The sequence below is a fragment of the Oncorhynchus gorbuscha genome, linkage group LG19 (genome assembly GCF_021184085.1).
Source record: "Oncorhynchus gorbuscha isolate QuinsamMale2020 ecotype Even-year linkage group LG19, OgorEven_v1.0, whole genome shotgun sequence".
Classification (NCBI taxonomy): Eukaryota; Metazoa; Chordata; class Actinopteri; order Salmoniformes; family Salmonidae; genus Oncorhynchus; species Oncorhynchus gorbuscha.
The window spans coordinates 60,851,533-60,872,853 of record NC_060191.1 but is presented as its reverse complement, the minus strand read 5'-3'; the positions used below and the strand labels follow the sequence as shown (position 1 = coordinate 60,872,853).

Sequence of the window (21,321 nt, the reverse complement as noted above, 5' to 3'; positions counted from 1 at the left end):
TCAGGTGTGTCAACCGCAATGAGACACATGTAAGTCAATCTGGTAGTCTGACCACACACACACACACACACACACACACACACACACACACACACACACACACACACACACACACACACACACACACACACACACACACACACACACACACACACACACACACACACACACACACACACACACACACACACAATGATATGCAGGCTGAGCACAGCACATAATAAGCATACCCCAGGCACCATTTTAACCATTCTAAGATTGAATGCAGTCAAGACGATAAAAAATATGTATTCCGTCGGGTGATCAATGGTAATGTGTATAATGACAAAATATAATCAATGTGGTTGTACAATGACTTGTGATCAATGGTGATGTTTAGTATTGGAATTGATTTCATGCTATTTCGATATCCTGTCCCTGAGGCCAGAATCAATAGGCCTTAAATCATAACGCCTATGTCTACTATCTGGTCTACCTTCATGTAGGCCTATCTTACTCTCTGTAGACCTATTAGGAGAAGAGCCTACAAGCATGTATTCAAGGCTATAGCTGTGTATGCCTTAGCCCTAGATCATAACTCTCAGTTCTATTCCATTACATAGAAAAGTCATTGGACAAAGGTGTCGCCTGAGGGGGGAGTTTTGTTAAAGAGCCGCAATGCTCGGTCTGAACATTAATACATATCGCTTGTGGTACGGTTTTGGAAGCCTAAGGGCCTTATCTTTCATATTGGAAATCATTAAAAATGTCAAAGGTTAAATTGATACATTCCTTTTTAGGGTTAGGGTTCCTACACTATGTTACCAGGCTTGTTTACGGAAATCAGACTGAAGACAGAGTGGACCACATGTGCTAATTATGGGCCTCAGGATCTCGTCACGGTATCTCTGTGCATTCAAATTGCCATCAATAAAGTGCAATTGTGTTTGTTGTTTGTAGCTTATGCCTGTCCATACCATAACCCAACCACCACCATGGGACACTCTGTTCACAACGTTGACATCAGCAAACCATTCGCCCACACGACGCAATACATGCTGTCTGCCATCCACACTTCTCCAGTGTGCCAGTGGTCATCGAAGGTGAGCATTTACCCACTGAAGTTGGCTATGACGCTGAACTGCAGTCAGGTCAAGACCCTGGTGAGGACAACGATCAAGCAGATGAGCTTTCCTAAGATGATTTCTGACAGCTTGTGCAGGCATTCTTTTGTTGTGCTGACCCATAGTTTTATCAGCTGTCCAGGTGGCTGGTCTCAGACGATCCCGCAGGTGAAGAAGCCAGATGTGGAGGTCCTGGGCTGGCATGGTTACACGTGGTCTGCGGTTGTGAGGCCGGTTGGACGTACTGCCAAATTCTCTAAAACGTTGTCTTATGGTAGAGAACTTAACATTAAATTGACTGGCAACAGCTCTGGTGGCCATTCCTGCAGTCAGCATGCCAATTGTGTGCTCCCTCAAAACTTGAGACATCTGTGGCATTGTGTTGTGGGACAAACTGCACATTTTATAACTGTCCTTTTATTTTCCCCAGCACAAGGTGCACCTGTGTAATGAGAATACTGTTTAATTCGCTTCTTGATATGCAGGTGGATGGACTATCTTGGCAAAGGATAAATGCTCACTAACAGGGATGTTAACAAATGTGTGCACGAAATTTCAGAGAAATAAGCTTTTTGTGTGTATGGAACATTTCTGGGATCTTTTATTTCAGCTCATGGGACCAACACTTTATGTGGGGTGGCAGGGTAGCCTAGTGGTTAGAGAGTTGGACTAGTAACTGAACGGGTTGCAAGTTCAAATCCCTGAGCTGACAAGGTACAAATCTGTCGTTCTGCTCCTGAACAGGCAGTTAACCCACTGTTCCTAGGCCGCCATTGAAAATAAGAATTTGTTCTTAACTTACTTGCCTAGTTAAATAAAGGTAAAATGTTACGTTTATATTTTTATTTAGTTGAATTAAGGCTAGTTGCATAAAACTTTCAACTCTCTCTCTGATGTGTTGTCAAATTTAGACTAGGCTTCTTATTCACTCCCCGAGGTCAGTGTTGAATTGTATCGTTATATCATTGCTACGAGAATCGGTAGACTTTAGGACGGCGAAAAGAAATGGCTCTGCTGGTGCCCTAGCCTTCACCTATTCCCGATCCTATCCCTCGAGCGACGTGGCCAATCAGTGTGTGTGTCAGCGACACATGAATGGTGATATCCAAGAAATGGAACAAAGTAGCCGCTCGTATCGAATTTCCGAAAATTCGCGGATGAAACAGTACAGAAGATTTGTTGTTACGGCTTGAGTGAAACCAAATGAATATCTTCGACGCAAAGTCCAACTGTTTTGGTTTGCTCGAGGAGGGAACTTGGTCTCGTGAGAGCTTTGTCGATCGCCAGGCGAGGCTGTTGGCTCCATTGGAACGTAAGTAAAAACATATCTTGCCTGTTTCATTTTATTGCGTCGAATATAATCATGTTTCAACACATTATATAGTGTTTTTCAATATGCTTTCTTCGTGATGTTTAGAAAATGTGTCAATGTTTGCAACTTTTGGTACATGTTTTTATGACCGCACCGACTCAAACCGCATGAGAAGGCGAATTTAGGACTTTTTGAGAACAAGCGGAATCAAATCAAGTCTACTGGGTAGCGCGGCTTGGTAACTTGAGAAACGAACGTTACTTGGCATCTAACGTTACTTGTAAATTACGTTTTATTAATTCATCCCACCGTTTACAATAGCTTGGAAAATAGATTAATACACTGATTAGAATGTTTTCGAAACGATATAATGAAAAGGTTATGTGGCTGCAAGCAAATAAACCATTTCCAAACATGTTTATAGTTGACAACATGCAGTACATTCAGCACCTCATATTGTCGAGAACAGGGACACCGAATAGGCCACCGGAATTGTTACTTGCATTAGGAAAGGATTTTTTTGCAGAAAATATCTTGCCACTATTGTGGTATACACATTTGCAGAACTCGCATGTCTGATTTTAGTTTCAATTTGATTTCCCATTGTCACAGCGGAGTTTACGTCTGTGAGCGAGTCTACAGACGTGAGCAAACAGTAGAGATGAAGTATTTTTACAACGAATGTGGATTTGCCAAATCGGACGCCTATTCCGGTGTATCTGTTCCAGTTTGTTGGTGGTAAATGCTTTATCCCCTGGAGTAGTGGGTAACCACAAGTGTCTGATGACCGGTTAGTGTGTGATGGACCTGTGGAGGAGCCAGTAATATAGATAATGATTTGTCTTTCCTTAATGTGTTTTAGTGCATGGTACATTAATATACCTCGTTGCCACCAGAGTAGGCCTTGCTTACTCATTTGACTAGGCTTACAACTAACCCATTAAATGGAAAACTACTACCAGTTTATGGTGGTTGCATATAGGCCTAATGAATGAATAATTCCCTGGGGTAGGAAGCAGTCCATATTTTATTTTCAGGTGTAGAACCATTCATGGCCCCCACACTCCAAATTATTGACATCTGGAGTTTGAACCCATGACCTCAGTCATGTTCATAGGTCACCTGACCCTGTAGCCACCTGGGTGGGCTACATACATAGTGCATCATGACCACACAGATGCAGAGCTGGGATAGGAAAACTGTTGGATTTTTAGGGGGGACCAAATGCAATGCTATTTCTCTGTAAACAATTAAGACTTTCAGCTTGCTTATAGAAAATAGCACTCAACATGTGCTGCACTGACACAAATGGCTGATTGGTTAAAATAAATTGATAATAAGAATATTGTGGGAGCTGTACTGTTAGATTTCACTACAGTTTTGCATATTATTGACCATAACTTGTTGTTGAGAACTTATGTTATAGCTTTTCAACCTCTGCCATAGCTCATAATCTATGATATCTATCTAATAGAACACGGAGGGTTTTCTTTAATGGAAGCTTCTCTAATGTTCAACATGTAAATTGTGGTATACCACAGCTTCTACTCTTTTTGAAAATATTTTTTACCAATTACCTGCCATTGGCATTCAACAAAGCCTGTGTCCATGAAGGCTGATGCTTCAACCCTATACACTTCTGCAACCACAATTAGTCAAATCACAGCAACCCTAAACAAAGAGTTGCAGTCAGTTTTAGAATGGGTGGCCAGTAATATACTGGTCCCCCAACATCTCTAAAAATAAGAGCATTTTATTGGGTACAAATCATTCCCTAAGTTCTAGACCTAAGCTGAATTTGGTCATGAATGGTGTGGCTGTTGAGACTAAATTGCTTGGAGTTACTTTAGATTGTAAACCGTCATGGTCAAAACATATTGATTCAGTGGTTGTAAAGTTGGGGATAAGTGTGTCTGCGATAAAGAGATGCTCAGCTTTTTTTGACACCACACTCCACAAAGCAAGTCCTGCAGGGAAACATACAGTATTAGTATTATACATAATAATGATGGCATGGAACTCCAATCTCATATAGCGCAAGTGAACAGCTAATTTGGTTTTTTAAAAACAATAAAGCAACACCTCACGGCATGCCTCTTCCCCATGTGACCTACTTTTTGTGTGTATGTATACAGTTGAAGTCGGAAGTTTACATACACCTTAGCCAAATGCATTTAAAATCAGTTTTTCACAATTCCTGACATTTAATCCTAGTAAAAATTCCCTGTCTTAGGTTAGTTAGGATCACCACATTATTTTAAGAATGTGAAATGTCAGAATAATAGAATAAATCATTATTTATTTCAGCTTTTATTTATTTTATCACATTCCCAGTGGGTCAGAAGTTTACATACACTCAATTAGTATTTGGTAGCGTTGCATTTAAATTGTTTAAATTGGGTCAAATGTTTCGGGTAGCCTTCCACAAGCTTCCCACAATAAGTTGGTTGAATTTTGGCCCATTCCTCCTGACAGAGCTGGTGTAACTGAGTCAGGTTTGTTGGCCTCCTTGCTCGTGCACACTTTCTCAGTTCTGCCCACAAATTTTCTATAGGATTGAGGTCAGGGCTTTGTGGCGGCCACTCCAATACCTTGACTTTGTGGTCCTTAAACCATTTTGCCACAACTTTGGAAGTATGTTTGGGGTCATTGTCCATTTGGAAGACCCATTTTCGACCAAGCGTTTAACTTCCTGACTGATGTGGTATCAATATATCCATTTAATTGTCCTACCTCATGATGCAATCTATTTTGTGAAGTGCACCAATCCCTCCTGCAGCAAAGCACCCCCACAACATGATGCTGCCTCCCCCGTGCTTCACGGTTGGGATGGTGTTCTTCGTCTTGCAAGCATCCCCCTTTTTCCTCCAAACTTCTTCCTTGCCGAGCGGCCTTTCAGCTTATGTCAATATAGGACTCATTTTACTGTGGATATAGATACTTTTGTACCGGTTTCCTCCAGCATCTTCAAGGTCCTTTGATGTTGTTCTCGGATTGATTTGCACTTTTCGCACCAAAGTACGTTCATCTATAGGAGACAGAACAAGTCTCCTTCCTGAGCGGTATGACGACTGCGTGGTCCCATGGTGTTTATACTTGCAGGCTATTGCTCCCAAGGATAAACCAGACTATTTTTTTGAGGTCTTGGCTGATTTCTTTTGATTTTCCCATGATGTCAAGCAAGGAGGCACTGAGTTCGAAGGTAGGCCTTGAAATACATCCACAGGTACACCTCCAATTGACTCAAATGTTGTCAATTAGCCTTTCAGAAGCTTATAAAGCCATGACATCAATTTCTGGAATTTTCCAAGGTGTTTGTCACAGTCAACTTAATGTATGTAAACTTCTGACCCACTGGAATTGTGATACAGTGAAATAATTTGTCAAAACAATTGTTGGAAATATTACTCGTCATGCACAAAGTAGATGTCCTAACCGACTTGGCAAAACTATAGTTTGTTAACAAGAAATTTGTGGAGTGGTTGAAAAATGAGTTTTACTGACTCCAACCTAAATGTATGTTAACTTCCAACTTCAACTGTACTCTCGTTCTCACTCTATCTTTATTTTCTGCTCCCTCTCACTTTCTAGTCTTCTGTCTTTTTACCCCCCTGCCTTCTATTTCTCACAAATGTGATGATGGTGTGATGAGGTATTTTTATAGAAGTTAAGTGACATTGCTTCATTCACTCATTTTAAGGACTCTGAAGAATAGCAACCAAGATGACATTTGGTCACCTTTTATACTGCCAGACAGTGCCACACCCCTCAGATTTCCACTCCATCTCCCTCCATCAGACAGGTGCATGCTACTCATGTTGATCATCTTAGGAACATACCTTCCAGGAACATAACTTTCAGAACATCACAAATCATTTCACATCCTCTTCTGTTGGTCTGTCCAATAAAAGGCAGGGAGGAACAAGCACGCTCCAGAGGAACGGCAGGCTGCGGTTCTTCCACTCCACCCCCTCCAGAGCCTGTCTGGTCATGAGAAGTGATGAATTCATTGTAATCTCCACACAAACCAACAGTGCTGCGTCAGTTAGCTGTCCAGAGTCTTGACACACCAGCACTAGTCCCATCGACTGTGCCTGTCCCGTAATCCATTGTCCCTCCCTCCCACCCAGGGTCAGGGACGGTCATGTTGCCACTATGCCAGTGCTGCTGAGTCAGTCAAATGGTAATGTTTTTAAATATCCCATTAAAAGTGATCAGTCACTGAATAAAACACTGGGCTTTAAGGGACCGTTTAAAGTCCTCATGTTCCCACTGTTATATTATATAGTCACTAGTAGTTTTAATTCATTTAATTGTTCAAGTTGCGGCATGACTCAAGTGTTCATACACTGTCCAAGGGCGTTTTAATCCGTTTTGGACTCACTTGGGCTTCACCTTTAGTAGGTGTGTGACTCGATCAAAGGTCATTTGCTTTTCCATAGCCACTTTTGTACTATAGTTATAGTCTGCTCTTCCTAATGCCACTTGTATCTAGGGCTGTTACCATGACCATATTACTGCCACTCCGGCGGTCGAGTTATGACTACAGTCAAATTCCATGTGAGCGTTTAGTCACAGTAATTAGGCTTCTCTAAGCTCTGCTGCTGATGGTCATTAGTAGCCTACCAAACTTGCTAACTGCCTGGTACACAGCACTCTACTGTTCCTCTAATCACTCTGACATCATGACAGCCTATGCAATTGCATTAAAGGTTTTGATGGCCTCTATCAAAAAGAGGATCCCATTCAAAATCAAAACATATTTCACACGTTATTTTGTATATTTAAAGACCTTAATAGTCTGATGGGTGACAATATTAGCCTAGTATAGAACAAGAAGCCCTGCACACTGTTAGCTTCCAATTCACTGCTTTATTGACCACCTTTTGATCCAAAACGGATGTTCGTCAGGTCTTTTTGATCGGACGTAGATCCGCTTGGGATGGAAACATTGTCAGTAAAAGTGGTGAATTGGGAGCTTTAACGGTGTGCGGGCCTTGTTCTATGCTAGTATTCTTTATTAGCCCAGCACCTATGTTTCTAAGGATGTGTGTATGACCACAAACCTTTCCAGTGACAATATTAGCCTTATCAATTATCACTTGTGAATGCTGATGTTGCAACTTTTTCAAATCCTAGTCGCACACCTCATGTAGCCTCGCCCATAGGCCTATATGTTTTGAAAAGGTGTGTCACAACTAGTGGCCAAGTAACTTCTCGAAATGAAGCACATTAATCAGCGTAATAAATGCTGTAGAGCCTAACTGGCATACATAGTTTCAAGTTTGGGCAAAATCATTTTCACAGAAGGACAAGTTTGGGCAATAGAATAGGTCAACTTTTCAACTGTAGGGGATAGTAGTGACATAGGCTAGTGCTTTTGCTGTTTGTTAGGCCTCTTTTTGGCCGACAAAGTATATTTATATTCAGCCCAAGGGCACAACGTCCACTTTGGCCACAAGGCGTGGATTTTTTAGGGGGCATTATGGCCTCACAAGGTGAATTTAAGGCCTGGTGACAATATTATCAAGTGCTTGTGAAATTGTGAATGAAGCATGTGCAGCTTGAACAAGAAACACATGGGAGCTCATTCCTTTCATGTGACTTTTCTATGTATCATTAGTCCCACCATGCAGCCTTGTAATGTACTGAACATCCAAACCTATAGCTGCATAAATAACTCAATTAAGTAGTGCTTTCGGAAAGTATAAATTGTTACGTTACAGCCTTATTCTAAAATGTATGAAATGTTTGTCATGAATCTACACACACTACATAAAGACGAAGCATAAACAGCTTTTTAGAAAAATATTTGCATAAAATACATTTACATAAGTATTCAGACCCTTTACTCAGTACTTTGTTGAAGCACCTTTGGCAGCGACTTCCGCCTCAAGTCTTTTTGGGAATGACTCTACAAACTTGGTACACCTGTATTTGGGAAGTTTCTCCCATTCGTCTATGCAGATCCTCTCAAGCATTGCTGCACAGCTATTTTCAGGTCTCTCCAGAGATGTTTGATTGGGTTCAAGTCCGGGCTCTGGCTGAGCCACTCAAGGACATTCAGAGACTTGTGACGAAGCCACTCCTGCATTGTCTTGGCTGTGTGCTTAAGATCATTGTCCTGTTGGAAGGTGAACCGTCTCCCCAGTCTGAGAACCTGCTCAGGTGCCTTGGTGGAAGAGTGGGGTAACATCTCACAGCAAGAACTGGTGCAGTCCATGAGGAGGAGATGCACTGCAGTACTTAATGCAGCTGCTGGCCACACAAGATACTGACTGTTACTTTTGATTTTGAGCCCCCCCCCCCCGGGACACATTATTCAGTTGCTGATAGTTACATGTCTGTGGAACTTGTTCAGTTTGTCTCAGTTGTTGAATCTTATGTTCACACAAGTTTGCTGAAAATAAACGCAGTTGAAACGCAGTATTTTTTTGCTGAGTTTATTTTTGAGACGAGTAGGATGACAATCGATATTGCATTACACATCTTTCTGGTCTTGGATATTCTAAAATGAGCCTTAATACAGATATATTACTCCCATTTGTATCCAGGTGTGTTAGTGTATACGTCAGTCGGCAGGCTCTTTTGATGGTAATCTTGATGTACAGCATGTTCACCTCTGTTCCCCCTAAATCAGATCAGACCAGACAGGGCATGCAAAAGACCACTGATATGGTTTTGCATGAGTCTGAACTAAAGGAGAGGAGAGCAGGAAAGCACAGTTCGACTGAAATGGAAAATGGGGAGCAGGATACAGGGAAATGTACCTAGGGGGAGAGACGAGGAGAGGGGGCTGGAGGGAGAGACATGGGAGTAAGATTGGGGATCAAATTGATCTGACAGTGAGAGAATTATTTAAAATGACTGATAGCACTTTCCCTCAAGTCAGTTTTTTTTAATTTTTTTTATCAATTAGTTTGAGACAGGCACTTCTAACCTTTTATCACGAGTAGCTGCGCCTAAAAGATAATAGAAATGGTTGAGTTTGGGAACGATGGTAGCAATTGCCCTGGGTAGTTTCTGAGAAATATGTATGATTGTCCTCGTGTGTCTAAGTGACAGATCAACGCGTTCCCTATTTGCATTACGGAGAAATAGAGTAGCATAAAGGACCACTTGCGTCCAGCCAACTCTAAGCACTGCCCCCAAACAAAACATCTGTGTTCTTTCTGTCACATGCTGTTCAGATCAAGCCCTAGTCCCCAGTGACATGAATCTGGAAGGATGGGAGTTCTGTAATGTTCTAATAATCATGTATGGCATTAATTGGGTTTTCCCACCAAGTTGGTCTTTCAGTTTAGTTCAGCGGATGGTCAGGTTCACCGTAGTCTTATAGGTCGAGAGATCGCTGTGTCATGTCACTAAATCACGCACCAGGAAGTATTCCTTCCAGTATGTTAGTGAGACCTCACCCCAGCTGCTGCTTTTTCTCATCTGTTTTATAGTCTGTTCTATCTGGCATGCAAAGTGTTGTACCCGTTGCCTGGGTCAGACACAGGGCAGTGTCTTTGGACTGCTATCCACAGACAGGCACACAAAGATAACTCTCACCCTGACTGACCTGCTCAGAATAGTCAGTCACGCATCACTTCCCCCTTCTCATCTCAGCCTAATGGAACAGCAGGACTTGACATTAACGCTTGTCCTCTTGCCAGGAGATTCCAGGAGAGCTACTGGGGGTTCCAGCCCTACATGAATACATGACATTGTAAAAGATCAGCTGCTCAACAGGACCTTGATAAGCTGACCCAAATCCTGCACATCCAGTAGTTTTCCAGATGGAGACAGCACGGCGAATGGCGGCTTGACGCACGGCACGGCACACGACGGCTGTTGCTTCTCCTGTCAGGCTATGCTTGCTAGGCAGCAGTAGACTCAGTCTAGGCCTTCCCAGCAGGTTTGACATGACAGTGGTCCCTGCACAGTGAGTCTTGTTGACCAGAACACGACAGTGACTGAACACTACTTCCCATAGTCCCCCTTAGCACCGGCATATGCTGAACAATACACAAGTCCTTCAGTGTTCAGTCAATCACCAGCCAGCTAGTAATGACAGTAATGCAGAGACTAGTAATGGAGAGCCTGAAAATGTTATTCTTTGTACCTGACTGAGTCTTTAAGAGTCAACACTAGGGTTGCACATTTTGAGAAATTCAGAGGTGGAAACTTTCCGTGGGATTTAACGGGAATATATGCACATTAATATCATTTCAATGTAGGTGTTTTTTTGCATTGGATATATTTACCATATCATATGGAGACAAACATAAACATTTTATCTTATCATACGTATACTTAATTGCAAATGATTAAATCCTTCCAATAGAAATAAAACTATTTAGTTATGAATTGAACTTTTAAATGAGTTGACTGGGATGGGATGACACATGGGATGATTTCACTGAACACTGAAAGGGAATATTGAATGATCCACAATGATCCATCGCATCTCCCAAAAATGTTTTCAACAAACATCTGCCAACATCTGATAGTCTAGAAACTACAGCTTTGGTTGTCTTCCCTTCAGGCTTCCATGTCTTCTCCATGGACCTCCTCAATGTCCACCTCTTGAACATCAGACTCTGAGGCCTCATCTTTACTGTCATTTTCCAACCTTGTTCAGGATTGCTTGTTGTCAGGCTCAAAAAGCCTCAAATTTGCCCCGGATGTCCACCAATTTTTCAATCCTTGTATTGTTCAGCCTGTTGCATGCTTTGTGTGTGTGTGTGTGTGTTCCCAAACAAGGACCAGTTGCACTCTGAGATGGCTGATGTTGGTGGGATTTGGATGGAGGCAACAGGGGAAAAGAGCCTCCGATCCCCTCCACCAGGTGGCTGATGCGATGTGTTGGCACGACTGTCATATTGCATCTCTGTCCCAAAGCCCTTTCTTGGAAGTGTACTCCACCAGACTGCCAAGAACCTTGCCCTCATCCAGGCCAAGGTGGCGAGACATGTTAGTGATGACACCATAGGCCTTGTTGATCTCTGCACCAGACAGGATTCTCTTGCCAGCATACTTGAACTGCATTTTCCTCTGCTTGGAGCAACAGTGAAGTTGGCAGGGCAGTATTCTTCTCTTACATCTGCAAGCAGAGTCTGAACATGAGACAGGATGACATTGTCTCCCTCAATCCGTGCAATGGCTACTGCTGTAAGTTACAGGCTGCTTACCAATCTCTCCCAAAATACATCATCCATGAGGATCCTCTTGATGGGGCTGTCCATATCTGCAGACTGTAATATGGCCATTTCTTGGAGGGACACCTTCCCTTCCAGGAGACTGCCAAACATGACAACACCACCCCAACGGGTGTTGCTGGGCACCCAGCAACAGACACATCCTCTTGGTGGTGCTCTTATTCTTCTCAATTTTCTTGGTGAGGTAGATTGCTGCTATAATTTGATGACCCTTCACACACCTAATCATTTCCTTGGCTCTCTTGTAGAGTGTATCCATTGTTATTTGTGCCATGATGACCTTGAGGAGCAGATTCAATGCATGAGCAGCACAGCCAATGGGTGTGATTTGAGCGTAGGACTCCTCCAGTTTAGACCAAGCAGCCTTCATGTTTGCAGCATTGTCTGTCACCAGTGCAAATACCTTGTGGTCCAAGGTCATTGACTGCCTTCAGTTCATCTGCAATGTAGAGACTGGTGTCTGTTGTCCCTTGTGTCTGTGCTCTTGTAGAATAGTGGTTGAGGGTTGGAGATGTAGTTAATTATTCCTTTCCCATGAACATTTGACCACCCATCAGAGATGACTGCAATAGTCTGCTTTCTCAATGATTTGCTTGACCTTAACTTAAACTCTGTTTAACTCTGCGTCCAGCGACTGAGTAGATAAGGCACGTTTGGTTGATGTATGCTGGACGAAGAACATTCAGCAATCTCTTCCAATACACATTGCCTGTGAGCATCAGAGGTGAACCAGTTGCATACACAGCTCGAGCAAGATATTCATCAGCATTGCTCTGACTACGTTCCTCCATTGAGTCAAAAAACCTTCTGATTCCAGGAGGACCATGAGCTGTTTCTGTCGACAAGGTGTCTGATTCAACATTTTCACCTCAAATTGAAGTAGAGGGACTTTTGTCAGAGATTGCTTGTTATGAGAACTGAGGGAACTTTATGCACTATGGCTGTGAAGCAACGCTCCCCATCCAACCTGACGGAGCTTAAGAGAAGAATAGCAGAAACTAAATACAGGTGTGCAAAGCTTAAGGCTCAAGGCTGTAATCGCTGCCAAAGGTGCTTCAACAAAGTATAGAGTAAATGGTCTGAATAGTTATGTAAAAGTGGTATTTCAGCTTATTTTTTACTACATTTCCAAAAATTTCTGAACCTGTTTTTGCAAATCATTATGGAGTATTGTGTGTTGTTAGATGAGGGAGAAAAACAATTTAGTACATTTTTTTTAATAAGGCTGTAACGTAAAAATTTAAACAAAGTCAATTGTCTGAATACTTTCCAAATGCACACCGTTTTCCTGTTTGTTCAAAATGAATTCGCATGCATCATTACCAGTCGTCAAGGCTTTGTGGAGTACAATTAACTGACTGCTCCAAATGAGTTAAATTACTGACAATAGGTGGAGTTTGTAGTGAAGGTTTAATGTACTTGCATCCTTGCTCTAGTTCTCGGTCTCGAGGGTTCCCGGAGGCTTAGGGCTTCCAATGTCTGATTTCTCATTTTAATAACAATCTCTTAGTATTTCATTACTTTTCATTATTCCTGTTATCAGTGATGGGCCTGTGTAATGTGCTCTCTGCCAGGGTGGACCAGTAGTGGTTGGAACAGAGCCTCATGTCTCAGAGGATTGTGTTCTTATAGAGTCCCTCTGTCTGTAGGCTCATGCTGTCGTGTCTGGTGGCCGGCTGGGTGTTTTGGGAGCTAATTTACTGTCTCTCGTGAGGGTGGTGGGGTGGGGAAGGAGGGAGCGGTGTATGAGATGCACCCAGGGTGATTCATCTCCATGCTATATTGGCAAGACATGTAGATTTTTATTTTATTTCACCATTTAATGTTTGTGCCTATGACGCTATTCAGCCCGGCACTTGTATACAAGTCAAGTACAGTCTGGGGGAGAAACACACCCTGAGTGTTTTGTGGAGAGATGAAGAAAGAGCACAGGGTTGAATGGAGATAGAGGTCTCCCCAGTGGGCCACACTGATAAATGGCTCGCCCCGGTCTTCCAACTGACATAGAAATGTCAAATCATTGAAAACAGTACTCACTCTTCCAGCCTCTCTCCCCCTGACCTGCAAAACACTCAATTGTACCATAGGGGTTTCCTCCTCCACCACCACCACGTCCTACAAATTGCATTCCCAAGTGCATGTGAGCTAAATTGAAGCAGCCTCAGTGCTGCTATGATTGTCTTTTCTAGAATTGGATTAGACAGAAAATGGCAAGGTGAGGTCTGTCATACCGTGCTATTACATGCTGTTGGTTAGGGCTGTGATGATTTAGAAATGTTGGGTAACTATTAATTCTCATGCAAAATGGCCACAGTTGTCATTAAAAAATATATTTTTATTGTAGTACATCATAACGCTACAACTTAATGAATACAATAAAGTTTTGACGCCCCTTGTGCTCGTAAAATACTAATACTAACTTTACCTGCTTCATGTAAAAAAAGGTTCTTCAGTTACTTACCTGAAGTTTGTTTACTACGATAGGCTTGCTGAGAGTCACTGTGCTTTTTATGATGATGTATTAATGTTCTGTGTAATCACCAGAGCAGAAGTTTGGCCAGTACGAAACTGCTGAACTAACTGGTGAACTATATATACTTGAAAATAAAGTTCATGGTTATTGCCCATAATTGTCAGTTATGCGATTGTGGCAGCACTGCTTGTTGATACTGTAGAAGGAAGACTGCTTATTTGGGAGATAAACAGCCTACACCAATGGATGGGATCTCATCTGCAGTCAAATCAAAGAAGCAGCTTCCCACAGTTCTCTCTGATTAGCCCACTGGGCACATATGAGCTTGATGCAGCCCAAGCCAATAATTGTCTTGATGTAGTGCAAACCTGATTTCTTTTGTGTGTGCCAGTCATTTAGGGACTTACCTAAAGATAATGACTAGTTTTAGTGTTGTGAGAAACCAGTACCCAAACAAACAAGGAGGAATCTGACCTTTTTTTTGTTTTGCTGTGACCTTAGTGGCCATATCTGTTCAATTCCCATTCAACCCTCATAGCGGTCTGTACAGATAACAAGTGGTTATCGATTTAAGTGCTAGAGTCAGGGTAACCTCGGCGTGTGCTGTGTGTGTATAAGGGGGGGGGGGGGGCACAGTGGAATAATGAAGACCCTTACTGAAGACTATTCAGTGGGTGAATGAGGGGGAGGAAACAGGTGGTCAATTGTAAAGGAAGAGCGATAAGAGACTGTCTCAACTCTAGCTGTGCCAACCTGCTGCCCATCTCTCACATCGGTTTCTTTTTGCTTGTGGGCCTGGTGAGCTGGGAGAGATGACTCCTTTTTGTCAGTCATGATGATGCTGGACTTTGGGCCTGAGGGCAGGGCACTGTGATCTGCCCAGCATGTCCAACTTCTCTACCCCCCCCCCTCCCAGGTTTTCCGTATGATGCAAAGTGCCCTCTATATCCCTTATTGTATGCACTATAGTCTGCCCTGCTATGGAAACATTTGCATGTGTGCTACATGGATTAAGATTCCTAAAAGGTTGAAATATTATATATTTTTTTCTTCAGTCCTTTTTCTGTTCATTTGATGTTGAGTATCCTTTGGATTAATCTCCACATGAATGTGAGAACCACACCACTTTCGCTTAGAGCACACTGGCATACCTGGAACTCTTTTGAACAAAACGCACTACCTTTTTTCAAGATACATTTTTGTGTAGTGAAAATGATGCTGTTTCTATTCAGCTGTGTAACTGTTAACAAGACTCTGCTTATATAATCTTATTTTATAGTCTATGAAACTGCAGCTTTACAGCAGCAGCCAATAGATGTCACATCCTGCTACCACTGCTTTAACTGAAGTTTTTATTTAGCGCCTTAGCTACCAAACGGCCTGCTCTCCAATCCTCATTTTGCTTCATTGCTGCTGACCGCTGGAGAGTGAGCGAGGAGACTGTGGGAGAGGTGAAAGTAGCTGTAATGAGAAAGGCGTGATGTATTAATCAGGGCTGACATCTCTCATCCCCTCTAGTCTCAAGTGGCAGAGAGCCCCCAGTTCCACCCAGCAACATCTGGAGACTCAGCAGGTGGATAAACTCCCAATTAGAGTGAAACTGGAGGCTGCAGCACTTTACACAGCTGATGGATGTAGTCTTGGCTGGGCAATCTAGTCTCAAGTGGTTCATCACGTGGTTGAGGATGGAAGTTACTGCTGGTTTGGTGCTGTTTTGGATTTGTTAAGTGTGTTTGGGTCTATTTTGCTGGAAGGTGGAAGCAGCAGGGGCACCGTGAGGATAGGTTTGTTGTCTGGAGAAGTGTGTGTGTGTGTGTGTGTGTGTGTGTGTGTGTGTGTGTGTGTGTGTGTGTGTGTGTGTGTGTGTGTGTGTGTGTGTGTGTGTGTGTGTGGGTGGAGGCTGGGAATTATTCTGTACACGAGAGACCTTGTAGTCACATGGTGATTAGAGGCCTGTTTGCCTGAGGCTGAGAAATGTACTATATCAACGGAGTCATTTCATCAATTCTGCCCCGGCCTAATGGCCAATTTAGCCAGCAAACGACAGGCGTTGAGGCACCTGAACATTTGATGAACATTGAGATTGCAGGCCTCCCAAGTGGTGCAGCAGTCTAAGGCACTGCAGTGCTTGAGGCGTCACTACAGATCCGGGTTCGATCCCAGGCTGTGTCGCAGCAGGCCTCGACCGGGAGACCCACGAGGTGACTCACAATCCGTCCAGGTTAGGGGAGGTTTTGGCCAGCCGGGATGTCCGTGTCCCATCGCGCTCCAGCAACACCTGTGGCGGGCCGTGCACATGCATGCTGACACGGTCTCAAGGTGTATGGTATTTCGTCTGACGCATTGGCTGGCTTCCGGGATAAACGAGCAGTGTGTCAAGAAGCAGTGCGACTTGGCAGTGTAGTGTTTCAGAGGACACATGGCTCGACTTTAGCTTCTCCATAGTTCGTACAGGATTTGCAGCGATGGGACGAGACTGTATCTACCAATTTGGACATCACAAAATTGGGGAGAAAAAACATTAACACTCTCTCTCTCCATATCTCCCTCTCGCTCTTATTTCTGACTTAATGACTTGGTTCATTGGTATTGAGCTATTCTCACTTGGTACAGATTATCTCCTGCATACAGCAGACTGGTTATGTGGTGGTTAGAGCATTCAGTCCTGTGATCTGGTCTGAGGAAGTGTCTAGTGCAGAGGCCTATAAAAGTAGCCAAGTGTACTGCACATCCAGGTTAGTGAAGTCCCTTACCCTCAGGTTTACTAGGTCACTGTTTGACTCTTAATTGCCCTACACTCAAGTGTAGTACATTACATTTTAGTGTCCTTACATTTTAGTGTCCTTATCTTCCACCTCCCAAGGCTCCTGCCTTACCCCACGTCACTGTCTGGGCCTGTGTCCTGTCTTCTACTGGTTGTCTCGTTGATCCTCTCCTCCAATCCACTTTTAAGAGAGGTGAGGAAGCAAGGATTTGACCGCTAGTAATGTTTACAGATGCTGTCTATATTTACTGTCTTGATTTTACCTACTGCCTCATTGGCTCCCTTCTGTTTTTCCTCAGGAAGTAGGCAGAACCACTGTAAAGGGATTGACCTGTTATCTTAGGACTTGGTGCTATGGAGGTTCGCTGTGGATGCAAGCTCTCGGATGGATTAACAAGTGAGCTCGGCCACAGCCAGCATAATTCGGCTACTATTAATTTGCTCCTCACAGTTGATGTACCCAATTCCTTTATTGTTCATTGACTGCATTTCAGACTCATTCAACGTGTAAAATGTGCACAAAACGAGTGGATTTTAATATATATATATATATATATATATATATATATATATATATATATATATATATATATATATATATATATATATATATATATATATATATATATATATATTTGATTGTGCACAACCATATGGGACTCCAAATCACGGTTGGTTGTGATACAGGTTGGAATCGAACCAGGGTCTGTAGTGACGCCTCTAGCGATGCAATGCCTTTAGACCGCTGCACCACTCGACCTTCCTGATGCAACAAATATGCAGAGATGAGGTGCTGTCGTTTTTAGATACTAATAAAAGATCCTGGACATGTCCTGATGCCAATTGGCTCAGAGTGCTTTTGATTGTTCATTCCTGTTGATGGAGCAACCAATGAGATTGTTTCTGTTACCCATGGGGCAGGGTGTGGAACCTGATCAGACCAGTTTGGGCTTACCTACGTGCTCGCCCAGGTAACCAGAGCCTTCAGCCTGGATACCTTTTTAATATTTGAACAGGGCTCAGCCCAAACAACTGAAATGTTCTGTGGACCTGGAGAAAATGCCTTGGGTTTTAACCAACTGTATGATCTTAGCACCACAAAGATAGTCTAGTATATTATGTTGATAACCCATGTCACGCCATTGTAGATTTCATTCTAGAGCATTATTTGTCCATGTACCCCAAGCCCTTTTATAAATTGTATAGGAGGTTCTCGTCTCGTGCACTCGTGCTACCCATGTGTAGCATCAACCTGCCACAGTCAGTTCCCAGGTGCCACTCAAACCTGTTTTTGTTGTTGCCAGTATAGTGCTATTGTGTGGTGACAAGTATCATTATCTGTAATCTATCCATTAATTTGCCTAACTGTTGGCTGAAGGGATGGATGTGTGGCTCTGGCAAGGCAGGCAGCTGGATTGTAGCACAGGGATTTTCAGTTTACTAAGGAACAGTATGAGAAGGAATAGACAAGGAGTTGTGAAAGAGAAGACACCTGCTGACCTTTGAACTTGACTGACCTCTGTTAATAGCACTTGGGTGTGTGTACTCAACCCAAGTGGATTACGCCTCTAGAATACACCTTGAGCTTCCAGTAAAACAACTCCTGCAAAGTCTGACAGGACTTGGAACAAGCGGCTTTGTCTACTGGGGCCAGGTTTCAAATACTTCACTATCTGGATCCAACTTGTGGCAATGCATCTACTGACCCCCAGAGCAGTGCTAGGGTATGATGCCTGTCTGACCTTCTGTGATTCAGCTCTATAGGGAACTAGCCATCCTGCTCTCAGCTGGGTGCATATCTGAAGGAGCTGGATTACAGAAGAAGCTGTGGGTAAGGGGGTGCTATTTTACTCTTTAGTCTCCTTTTTGTATATGAGATGGCAAGTCATTTGGACGAATGGCCTCATTGACCAACACTGCTGGCAACTCCCTTTTGATCTTTGTCGTGAAGTGATAAGTAGCACCAATCTGTCAAGATGGCTGTTTGTGATGGCGTGTTACTATTTTATAGCTATCGTCCTGCAAGGTTTTTCTGTTTCATATTTTTTGATGTCGTGTGTATGCACATAGTTTGATCTGTAATGTTTCTACCATTTCTCTTCCTCTGCTAAATGTTTTCTGTTGCCCTGACTGCTTTCTCTCATCTCTCCACCTTATCCCCCTTCTCCCCCACCCTGCCTTCCTCATGCTTAGCCATCTCTTTCCCTCATCTCTCCACCTTGTCCCCCCTCTCTCCCACCCTGCCTTCATCTTTAGCCATCTCTTTCCCTCATCTCTCCACCTTGTCCCCCCTCTCTCCCACCCTGCCTTCATCTTTAGCCATCTCTTTCCCTCATCTCTCCACCTTGTCCCCTCTCTCTCCCACCCTGCCTTCATCTTAATATATAATATAATAATAATAATATATGCCATTTAGCAGACGCTTTTATCCAAAGCGACTTACAGTCATGTGTGCATACATTCTACGTATGGGTGGTCCCGGGAATCGAACCCACTACCCTGGCGTTACAAGCGCCATGCTCTACCAACTGAGCTACAGAAGGACCACATCTTTAGCCATCTCTTTCTCTCTCATCTCTCCACCTTGTCCCCCCCCTCTTTCACCCTGCCTTCATCTTTACATTTACATTACATTACATTTAAGTCATTTAGCAGACGCTCTTATCCAGAGCGACTTACAAATTGGTGCATTCACCTTATGACATCCAGTGGGACAGTCACTTAACAATAGTGCATCTAAAACTTAGGGGGGTGGGGTGAGAGGGATTACTTAACCTATCCTAGGTATTCCTTAAAGAGGTGGGGTTTCAGGTGTCTCCGGAAGGTGGTGATTGACTCCGCTGTCCTGGCGTCGTGAGGGAGTTTGTTCCACCATTGGGGGGCCAGGGCAGCGAACAGTTTTGACTGGGCTGAGCGGGAGCCATATCTTTCTCTCTCATCTCTCCACCTTGTCCCCCCTCTCTTCCACCCTGCCTTCATCATTAGCCATCTCTTTCCCTCATCTCTCCACCTTGTCCCCCCTCTCTTCCACCCTGCCTTCATCATTAGCCATCTCTTTCCCTCATCTCTCCACCTTGTCCCCTCTCTCTCCCACCCTGCCTTCATCTTTAGCCATCTCTTTCCCTCATCTCTCCACCTTGTCCCCCCTCTCTCCCACCCTGCCTTCATCTTTAGCCATCTCTTTCCCTCATCTCTCCACCTTGTCCCCCTCTCTCCCACCCTGCCTTCATCTTTAGCCATCTCTTTCCCTCATCTCTCCACCTTGTCCCCCCTCTCTCCCACCCTGCCTTCATCTTTAGCCATCTCTTTCCCTCATCTCTCCACCTTGTCCCCCTCTCTCCCACCCTGCCTTCATCTTTAGCCATCTCTTTCCCTCATCTCTCCACCTTGTCCCCCTCTCTCCCACCCTGCCTTCATCTTTAGCCATCTCTTTCCCTCATCTCTCCACCTTGTCCCCCTCTCTCCCACCCTGCCTTCATCTTTAGCCATCTCTTTCCCTCATCTCTCCACCTTGTCCCCCTCTCTCCCACCCTGCCTTCATCTTTAGCCATCTCTTTCTCTCTCATCTCTCCACCTTGTCCCCCTCTCTCCCACCCTGCCTTCATCTTTAGCCATCTCTTTCTCTCTCATCTCTCCACCTTGTCCCCCCTCTCTCCCACCCTGCCTTCATCTTTAGCCATCTCTTTCCCTCATCTCTCCACCTTGTCCCCCTCTCTCCCACCCTGCCTTCATCTTTAGCCATCTCTTTCCCTCATCTCTCCACCTTGTCCCCCTCTCTCCCACCCTGCCTTCATCTTTAGCCATCTCTTTCCCTCATCTCTCCACCTTGTCCCCCTCTCTCCCACCCTGCCTTCATCTTTAGCCATCTCTTTCTCTCTCATCTCTCCACCTTGTCCCCCTCTCTCCCACCCTGCCTTCATCTTTAGCCATCTCTTTCGCTCATCTCTCCACCTTGTCCCCCTCTCTCCCACCCTGCCTTCATCTTTAGCCATCTCTTTCCCTCATCTCTCCACCTTGTCCCCTCTCTCTCCCACCCTGCCTTCATCTTTAGCCATCTCTTTCCCTCATCTCTCCACCTTGTCCCCCTCTCTCCCACCCTGCCTTCATCTTTAGCCATCTCTTTCCCTCATCTCTCCACCTTGTCCCCCTCTCTCCCACCCTGCCTTCATCTTTAGCCATCTCTTTCCCTCATCTCTCCACCTTGTCCCCTCTCTCTCCCACCCTGCCTTCATCTTTAGCCATCTCTTTCCCTCATCTCTCCACCTTGTCCCCCTCTCTCCCACCCTGCCTTCATCTTTAGCCATCTCTTTCCCTCATCTCTCCACCTTGTCCCCCTCTCTCCCACCCTGCCTTCATCTTTAGCCATCTCTTTCCCTCATCTCTCCACCTTGTCCCCCCTCTCTCCCACCCTGCCTTCATCTTTAGCCATCTCTTTCCCTCATCTCTCCACCTTGTCCCCCTCTCTC

General features: G+C 44.0%; 1 protein-coding gene across 5 annotated transcripts in view; it reads left to right on the top strand.

The window, feature by feature from the left end:
* The first annotated feature begins 1,871 nt into the window (after positions 1-1,871).
* LOC124006099 (SPRY domain-containing SOCS box protein 4-like) overlaps positions 1,872-21,321 on the top strand; it is a 37,386-nt gene continuing 17,936 nt past the window's right edge. For 3 of the 5 annotated variants that reach the window (XM_046315874.1, XM_046315873.1, XM_046315872.1), the window contains exon 1: positions 1,881-2,415. The gene's annotated coding sequence lies outside the window, so the exon portion shown is untranslated. Of the gene's footprint in view, positions 2,416-21,321 lie in introns of all 5 variants that reach the window. The other 2 variants (XR_006833731.1, XR_006833732.1) reach the window with 1 other exon arrangement.